Below are 10,732 nucleotides of genomic sequence, written 5' to 3'. Positions count from 1 at the left end.
CTAAAATAAAAATACGTTTCTTTAACAGAAATTTATAGACTAGAAGAAGTTAGAAAAATTGCGAATTTAAAGTTGATATACATGATATGACATCTTAAATATCATGTTTACCATCCTTTCTATGATATTTGTATGTGTAATATGAAATTATACCAGAACAAAGCATATATTCAGAAAATTCTGTAAAATCTTTCGACAGTATCTCTGCCCTTACTTACTCAGCACATTTTTTACGCATGCGCATACGTGGTTAAGGGTAACGTCATCCCTATAGTAGGATTATTGTTGTGATATTATTAGATATTATTAGATATGGAAAGAGCAATAACTCCTACTCTTTAAATGAACACAGAAATAGACGTGTTAATTAAGGTCTTTCCTCTACGCGAGGTAAGACCTTAGTTTTATTATTACCTTTATAAAATAAATGATAACTTTAATATGTTTATCTGTTCCAAGTAATCAAACTTTCATTTAATTTTAATATGCTTATATTTTCATTTGTAGTTATAGAAAATAACGATATTCCGTTGTCATGAAGTGTCTATGTGCAATTTTGATACTTAAAAAAATCGAATTGAGACAACGGGATATAGGATGCAGAATAGACAAACATTTGCATTGATGAAAGGAGAGAGGTTAAAGTGCAAAGTATATGCATCCGAAACGCTTTTCTGCATTAAACTTCATAAAGAGCGCTCAAAGCCAAAAAAATAATTTAAGGATATAATATAAGACCCAAATTTTTTATCAGCTATATGACAAAATAAAAGACCTTAAAATATTACAAAAAAAAATAACTAAGGAAAACTTTGCCAAATGGAGTAAACAGAGATTCATACAAAAAAATCGAGTTATCAACATAGTATTAACGAAGTTTTGTTACAAATCAATGGCTACTGGGCTGATAATACCGTGACATCGGTAACTGATAGTCCACCATCAGTGATATCCACCCAGTGGTAGAAAATAAAAAAAAAACACGTCATAAGTTGACTCCGTCCGACGCACTGTTTCTGGGTTTACATTGAATACGACCGTACAATGCCAAACAAACATTGAAAGTCAAGAATGTATAAGACCCGAATCATGGGACAAGCGGTATGACAAAAGATGAACTACAAAAAAAAATAGCTTAATTCATCTCGGAACAACTTTGCTTATAGTTCACAAAATATTACACTTAAAACTATGAAATACTTGGTAAGCTAAAGTTTTTTAACATATATATGCCATAGTCATATTCTTCTTGAGCAACCTGTTCGATTCTTTGTTTTATAATGCTTTCAAAAATAAAGGCGAATGATACCAAGGGGACATTCAAACTCACAAGTCGAAACATACTGACAACAGCTTTGTCAAAAAAAAAACCAAAGAAAACGAACAAAAGACAGACAACAGTATCCAAAAACACAACATAGAAAACTATAGACTTAGCAACGGGAACCCTATCAAACTCAAGATTGATCTCGTATGCCCCAGTCCACTTCGTATTCGATTTGGCCTGCTTATTGTTTTTTATTTGAGAGTCACTGGTCATTATTTTAAGACAAAACGCGTGTCAGGCGTATCAAAATATAAGCCTGATATCTTTGATGAGATTTTGGATGCAATATTTTTTTATCCCATTTCGTATGGTTCTTTGGTTACCTTCGTATAGCAGCAAATTTCACCCCTCTTTTTGTTTTATTTCTGCTGTACAATCCTATTTTTCATTATTGGATTTTTCGATGGGTTTTTTATGGTGTGGAGAAGCTTCTTTTTCTTAATCTTCTCTTACTGAAAAGTTGTTTCCCCTATTTTGGTTTCGTCTGACGATTTCAGAACTAACCTTCATATATAGCTGTCAAACATCAAAAAGTAAAATCACAAAAATACTGAACTCCGAGGAAAATTCCAAACGGAAAGTCCATAATAAAATGGCAAAATCAAAAGCTCAAACACATCAAAGTCTCTGTTCTTTAAAAGCACGACTTTTATCCACCTGTGTTGTTATTTTCTTACCTCATTATGTAATTAGGTGATATACATACATGTCAAAATCGTTTTTAAAAAGGATGCCTGACATTTAGAATTTCTAACGTGTCTGAACATGCTAAGTTCGAGTAATTTCAAGGGTGATTCCCCTTTTGCCGCTAGAAAACTCGATATCATTAATTAATAACAGGTTAATATTTTTACATTATGAAAACGAGTGATACATGTGAATATATGTGTAAAGGTTACTGTAACTTACAAGAAAATATTTTCTGATGAAATAATTATGTAGGTCAGTTTTGTTTGCCTAGACTTCGAAATTTTATCGTGTACGTATCTTTAATTTGTTATATAATTAATATTTATCCATAATAACATTTGATACAATTATTGAAAGCCTTGAATAATATATTGATATCGTATAAATAGTACGTGTATTATAAACTTCATCTTACTATTTACATTCACATATTAATCATATATACATTACACTAATTATAAAATTAATGATGACAGCTCAATTTATTTTGTTGCTGAGTTTTATATGTAATTTTGTATATAAAGCATGCTATTTGGAAATGTACACTTACATAATATTGCCTCAGATATTCTGCATTTATACGTTTGCTTCTTTCAAAATTGCCTCGTCATGTGTAAAACGTATAAGAAACGTTCTATGTTTATATTTACATTGTGAGGATTCCAACGGAAAACACCTTTTTCTATAAATATAACAACATCTATATATTTGCCGGAGGCTAATAGTTGAATCGGGATGATGTGTATTAGAATAATGAATCAGTTATATGATTGTTGTACGTATCAAATTACATCGTAGTTTTGTGTATCTATTAAAATCTTATTTTATAATGTCTTTATACCCTACGGCTAAAACAAACAGCTCTAACATGTTTTAACAGGAATATCTATAAATAAATAATTTCAAGTAACACCCTGATATTACCAATATAATAGATTTTAATTTTTTCATTCTTTGAAATAATACTAAAAAAATGTCTTACTTGGATTTATAAGTATCGGCGTTATTATGTAAATTCACCCAATTCATTAATTTCATCAGACGAGAAAACATATATTTTATGTTAAAAAAAAAACCTGTTGCTCTGTACATATAATGATATTATCATTCATTGTAAATTATATAATAATTTAAGATATGTTTAGTTTATATTTGGAATTTTAAAGATATACTCAATTATTAATTAATTAACAATACATACGTATACTTGGGATAATTTCCTACACTTTTATACCACTGACAAAATCAAAATGAGAAGCATGTTTGTACCTTCGAACACTCTATATCTAGTAGTCTAATGTAGTTGGACGATTGGTGTTGATGTGATCGTTTAACTTGACAAACCTCGCGTTATGTGTATGTGTATGTTGCAATGTAGGAACTATGCAGATGTTGTCTTTTACTTTGTTACTTTTTTCTATGAAAGAACTCCAAGGATAATTCAAAACGGAAATTTCTTTATTGAATCGATTACAAACAATAAACGAAATAGTTTGTTACCCAAATTGATAAAGTGTTTTTTTCATGAGGCTTAACCCACCATTTTTCTTTATTAAAAAATGCCCCGTATGTAGTCAGGAATATGGAAGTTGTTTTCAAATAGTCCCCTTCTATGTATGTTGGCGTTTGTTTTGGTGCAGTTCAGTGTTTTTGTTGTTCCATTGTTTTTCTCTTATAGTTGATGTGTTTCCCTCAGTTTTAGTTTGTAACCTGGATTTGTTTTCGCTTAATCGATTTATGGCTATTGAAAAGCTGTATACTACTGTAAATAATTTGCCTTTATTTAACTCATCTATTTCTTCAGACACAGAAAATGCATATTTGACAAAAACTAACCTACATTAAATATTTGATAATACATTGTGGCTAAAAGAGTAAGGAATAAAATTTAAAATAAATTAATTAATTATTGAAGATTCGTTTAGTTTGTATATTTCAAATATATACCTAATTAGTTAATAAATAAGTCATGCCATAGCAAAGGAGAACTCAAATTAAAGAAAAGGGGGATATTCTATAAGCCAGGTTTGCATAACTCCAAAACAAGTACACTTTAAGCGTTGGCGACGATTTAAAATTATAGCCATCCTATGAATTTTCCCGGCCGGCGGTAAAACCAATGCTACAGGGATGTGCTAGATATATAGATATGCAGTCACGACCTTTCGGTATTGGGACGTTAAATCTGATTCTCGAAAAGGCCGAGTGTCACACTCTATAAACGTTGACGAACTATTTTTACAACTCTTTGATGTATCCTTGATGACCTGTTGCAAGGCAAAATTTTACAAAAAAAAAACAATCAGCAAGGCAAGTGTAAATAATTCTTAAACAGAAATAAATTAAGATCTGCGATCAATATACTATTTTGGAATTTTCAACTTTGTCTCATTATGTATAGCTCCTATCAAACGTTTTGCTTCCAATATTCAATCGAGTTTGATTAATTCTGCTGTTTTTAAAATTAATTCATAATAATGCATGCGCACTAACCTCGAAATAATAGTTGTCGACTACCAACGGTCGAAATATATATATAAAAATAATCATCACAGATAACAGGTTTGAAATTTAAACTCGTTCCTTGCTTGTGCTGTTAGATTGAGTGAGAGCAGAACAATCAAGCCCACAAATCTGTTATGATGAAAGGTATTTTCAATGTTTTTGATAATCAAGGTAGGATTATTGACAGGAGAACTTTTCTTGAAGGGGATAATGTTTGGATATATTTTCTCAATCAATGTTACGTCTGTAGGCTTCTATTTTTATGTATTCCCTCGAATCTATCAATAATGGTTGTATAAGTAACACCCATCACCCATTCTATGTAATTGTTGCGGTGTAAATCTTTTTTCTTCTTCCTTTTATTGAAAACATTTTGTGAAATCTAAAGTAGGAAAAATTTCGAGGTTGTTCCCCTTTTACCAACGGGAGAGATTGTTTTGAATTAAAATAACTACACGTTTAACTAGGTTTCAAGATTTAATTTAGATTCACATTGTGAGATAAAATATGAGAGTAAAGGTTGACTCATTTTACGACAAATATTTTCTGATGAAATAATAACCAAGGTCAATGTGATTTTCGTCAAAAAAAATAATTATTGTCTGTATCGCGATTTGGAAATAACAGAAAAAAATCAATACCATAAAATCTTTTTTTAAAAAGCGAATTAACGTCTCTGCATATGATATTGAGTGATATCACTTTAATAAGTCATTCTAATCTACATATATACTTGTCAAATCTTTAATCATGTATAAAGAAGAACTAGGACAACTTTATATTAATATTGTAGATAAGTTGTACATTCATTATGTATACATTATTCTAGAACATGCTATTTGGAAACATAGACTTACATTGTCTCTGATTTAGTACATAAATTCGTTTGCTTCTTTCAAAATTGCCTCGTCACGTGCAAAACGTATACGAAACGTTTTGTGTTATATTTATTTTGGGAGGATTCCAAAGGAAAACACCTGTTTCTATAAATATAACATATATGATTAAAGAGCCTTGTGGTTATAAGTCACGGCATGACTGTGGGACTGCTGGAGGCTATTAACAAGTATTAAGAAGATGAATCGTTTATTCGTAGAATTGAATTAGTTTTCTACGAAATGAACTTTAGCTATCCTTTTTAACCCCTTTTTATATTCGAGCGTCACTAATGAGCGAGTCTCTGCGTCTGACGCAAATGCAAAACAACATCCTTGGTATCTATGATGAGTTTATTTATTTCCACGAAATGAGATGATTGTTTTGTAATAAATATACAATTAACTGCTTCATTAAGGTCTTTACCCATACTAGTTTTTATTACTTTTATAACAGAACTAAACTTTTAACTGTGTATTGCTACCTTCATTATGTTGAAATGATACAAAGTTTAATTTTAGGCCCCGATTTGGACCAATTAAAAAATGGGACACGAAATCCAAACACACAGTAAATTTCAGCATATTCAGTATTATGTTGGCCCCTTTTTCTAAACGGTTAGGGCCATCATTACTCCCATAATCACTCTTAACCTTCCTTTTCGGTATGGAACCTTGAAGTACAATTTCAAAGAAATCTATAACTTGTACTGAAGTTTTTCCTGAAATCCTAGTTTTTGTCTTATTTTTGGCAGCTTATTCCTGAACGGTTTGTGCTACAACCCCCCAAATCAAACCCCAACCTTCCTTTTGATGTAGGACACCCTGTGGTACAATGCATACACTTATACCACAGGCACTTGTCTCAGAAATGTTTTTCCTCTATATATCTTAATATAAAACTTTGTATGGTATATTAAGGTATATTCGGGGGGAATTGAGACAAGTGCATGTGCTTCTTTACTGTAACGAATAAAACCATCACCATTAAAAGTTTATGGTTATTCAAATAAATAAGTTAACTATATATATTTTTCAATCTTTGGGAGATTCATGACATTACCGAAATCATGTACACAAGTCTGTCAATTAAAAAAAAGTGCATATATTTATTTTGAAAGATGTTAACAAAGGAACCCTCTACATTTTTCGTGTATGTTTGTCTGATTGGGTAAGATTTAAAATAAGAATTATTAGGAAATGTATAAAAATAAATATAAATTCGTTATTACGAATCTAGTTTTTTTTTATAATAAATTATTCTCGTGTGTTCCACTTCTCACAACCCTAATATTTCACCACTGGAAAATTGGCCCGGCTTAGATTGCTTTGGCTATTATTTCAGGTCCTTTGGTCATATTGTTTGTTTTCTTTTGATTTTGTATTGGTTTGTTTTAGTAACAATCCTATTGTTTGGATTTAAACTAATAAAATTATTATTCTATAGTCCTTCAATTGTATCGATTCTCATACATCTTTGGATTTCAAACTTTGACTCTGGGCGTTTCTTAGAGAAGGTTAATCCACAAAAGTGTTTCAAAGGCAACCTGCTTATTTCTAAAATGTTATTTTCATTTTCTAACACTAGGGGGATTTTTGTACTTATTGATACACAGAGAGTATCAAAAGATCAGTAATTAGAGTATCGGTACTAACATGACTGATTAAAAACAAACGTTTCTCCGTTGATAATGTTTTTTTCTGAGTATGGTGTTCCTAATGAAGGCGAATCTCGAATAACGCGTCGGACGCAACTAATTTATAAATTTTAATAAGTAAAATCACAACAACAAAAAAATCAAAACTGAAAGTCTCTAATCAAATGGCAAAGTCAAAAGCTCAAACATATCAAACGAATGGATAACAACTGTCAAATTCTTGATTTAATACAGGCATTTTCTTATGTAGAAATTAAAAATGTTTGATTTATTTTCATCATATTGAGATAGCTTACATAACATGGGGATTTGCAGTGTTGCGTAGGTCACTCATTCGCGTGTCCCGACTTTGCCTACTTAAATCCATATTGATAGTTATTAAAACTTTATTGTTTTATATTTTTAGGAAAAAATGGACTTGGTCGTGTAATATACTTTTGGTTAACCTGTGATAATTTTCTCCGAGGAGGTCAAGTCATACATTTTGAAACGTTTCATCTACACATAGTTATAATGACGTTATATGTTTATATCATTCAAAATATTAGATTAAGAATTTCTAAATACATATCATATTTATATTTGGAAATGTACACGTCATAGTTAAATGTATATTACAATACATACACATTTGTATAGAATGTTTAATTTAAATAGACCACGGAAAGGTTTCCCCAAAATATATTTTTACTATATACATATCAAATTCATATGTGTGATGTGTAATGTTTCTCATAATTTTGATTCTGAGTTGCTCTGTTCTTAAGTTTTCTGTAGAAAGTTTTATGACATTTTGTCTTTCCTTTTTGTTCTTTTGTCTCAATTGTTGTTTGCCTTTTTTGATTCATGATTGAATGACAAGTCGCTACCAATGTTCTCCTGATTTTGTAAATTATTGTTCATGCTATTGAATTTTCTTCATAGTAACCATTGCTTGTGTTTGAATAAACCATTTTGTTTTTGTTCCTGTTCCGTGTTTCTCGTGTTCCGTTGTTTTCTTCTAAGAACTGATGTGTTCACTATATTTTTGGTTTGTAACCCGGATTTGTTTTTCCTTAATCGATTTATTACTATAGCGGTAGACTACTGTAATCTTGCCTTAAGGTGGCACGGTAGTATTTCCTGACCCATTAGGGATAATGATAGCCTTTTTTAAATTTTCACCACTTTCTAACACTGCAAAAAATTCTACATTCACAGTTAACTGAAGTACTTTCATTTTACTATTCAGAAATGAATTTGAATATGTATCTTGACCGTTTACTTTTTTTGCTATTTTTAAAAACCTAAGGCCACTAGTACTTTTAGGTCTTTTACGGTGCAGTGAATACAAAATTCAAAAAATTCTCAAAAATTCATTTTCATCTGTATGTAAAATTATTTCATATTTTTCTACACCTGATTCATCCGTCAGTTTGGGAAAGTATGTTCAGTTGATACTGTATTTTTTGTCCAATCACACTGTTTAGATACATTTACCTAAGAAGGGTACACAAAAGAGCAACCTAAATTCTGGAATGCAAATACTACCGTGCCACCTTAAAACGGTACTATTTATTCTGCCATAGGCGACAATATTGACATTTTCTAAATTTACCACTTTTTAAGATAAAAGTTTGGATAAAACAGTTAAATGTTGTGTTAGTACTTTATCATTCTGTTTTAAAAATTAAAGCCTAATAGTATCATGACCAACTTCCAACGGAGCTTCTTTATGTTTTCCATGCCCACCGTCATTTTGCACCAAATTTATGAAATTTTGGCAGTCTTTTCGAATAATTCTCTAGAAATTATTTCAATAGGTTTCAAAATTTATATTGTAAATATACACACTGCAGTTATTCATAGATAAATAAAAAATATTTTGTACCCTTACATCCAATCACAGCGCTCCTAATTTGACTTCCTTCACCTGCTTTGGGTACACAAAAGGCTAACCTAATGCTAGGAAAGTGTATTACTACCGTTTTCCCTTAAGTCCTTCGCATAGATAAACTAAATTCAGTCTTGTGTATCATATTATATAAATTATTTACATAATTTTTTTGGGGTGTTTTTTTGTTTGTTGTAAAGACCTTTCGTTCATTTAACAGAAGAGTAATTTCAACTTATTCATTTATATTATACATATTTTTTTCTCGTTTTCAATTTAGTATAGCATATTGCACAGCATTTTTTAATCATTCAATCTATATACACGTTGTATTACAAATATCAAAAAGATGACCATTGATTAAGAACAAGTTTTTCCTGTCGTTCATACAAAATGTGAAGTTTGACTGGAAATATCAATAAAAATGCATAATTCCGAGTTTAGTACACACGATATTTGGTTTGGAAAGCCAAGGTTCTAGTTATCTATGTCGATATGACACTTTGACTCAGAATATGCAGACCTTAATTTCCAGTATACATAATGTGACATGTTTTCAACATTTGTTATTGTTCGTTTCATATATTTTAAATGAATTCGGAGATTTGAACATCGGTAAGCTGTTGCTTCTTATTCAATGACAGTTCACATTGTTTGAGTTATTCATTTTTATCCGCTATGTTCATGTCCGACTGCATGTCTTGCTAATACCTATATACTAGATTATGTTTCAAAGATATTGTCTTTTCTATTATCAATGTTTTGTTGTCCCTTAAGATTGAGTCTCTTTTGAAAAATTGATGTTTTGCAAAAAAGAAATCAGATAAGAAATTAGTAGGGTTTTTTTCCAATCTTTGCTGCGAGTCATGAATAATTGCAGAATATGGGAAAGATACGACAGAGACATTCACTCACAAATAGAAAATAAACTGACAACGCCATTGCAAAAAAGAACAAAAGACAACCACCGGTATATAAACACACAATTGTAGACCAGGGACTGCACAGCAACACAAACTCCAAAGTCCAAGGGTGATCTCAGGTGAATCTGATCTCATATGAGTTTCCTATTATTCTTAATTTTCTTTTTTTTTCTATTGGCCATAATATTGTCTTGACTAATGGTTTGTAACTGCTCTTTGTGAATATTATCTACAGGTCTGTATTCCTGGCATCGAAACAGCATTTGAAGATTAGAACAATCAATTTGATTAGTGCCGTGTATAATTATACAACAACAAAAATTCATAAACAACCAACCTTCGAAACAAAATGATAATCATGTTTAACCCCGACGAATTGTTGCGCTTGCCCCAAGTCAGGAACCTCTGGCATTAGTTAGTCTTGTCGTTTTTTAATTTTAGTTCATTTATATGTTTTTGAGTTTAGTATGACGTCTATTTTCACTGAACTAGTACACTATTTTTGTCTCTTGGACATTTTCCCTATTTCCATTCTCAATTCTAATACTATTGAATTAAGATTTTCTAGCTGAAATTTACTGTTGTAAACTACAAAATCATCTGAAGATTCAGTTATCAAACAATAATGATAAAAACATTTTGATGATAATGACATTTTATTTCAATAAGTGCACATGTATCAAACGATAACTCTTGCATTTCAACAACCACAGATTCACATAATACAAATCAGTAGTATAACTGATCAAACTATTTATATTCTCCCTCACTATGTTCGTCCGAATATAAAGTAATTAATATTCTATGGCCTTAACAAAGAACAAACGACATAATGTAGGTGTGCTACTCGCTATAACCTTTATTCTATATAATACATCAAT

This window comes from Mytilus galloprovincialis, chromosome 3, assembly GCF_965363235.1.
Source record: "Mytilus galloprovincialis chromosome 3, xbMytGall1.hap1.1, whole genome shotgun sequence".
NCBI classification, from domain to species: Eukaryota; Metazoa; Mollusca; class Bivalvia; order Mytilida; family Mytilidae; genus Mytilus; species Mytilus galloprovincialis.
Note: the sequence above shows the minus strand (reverse complement) of the source record.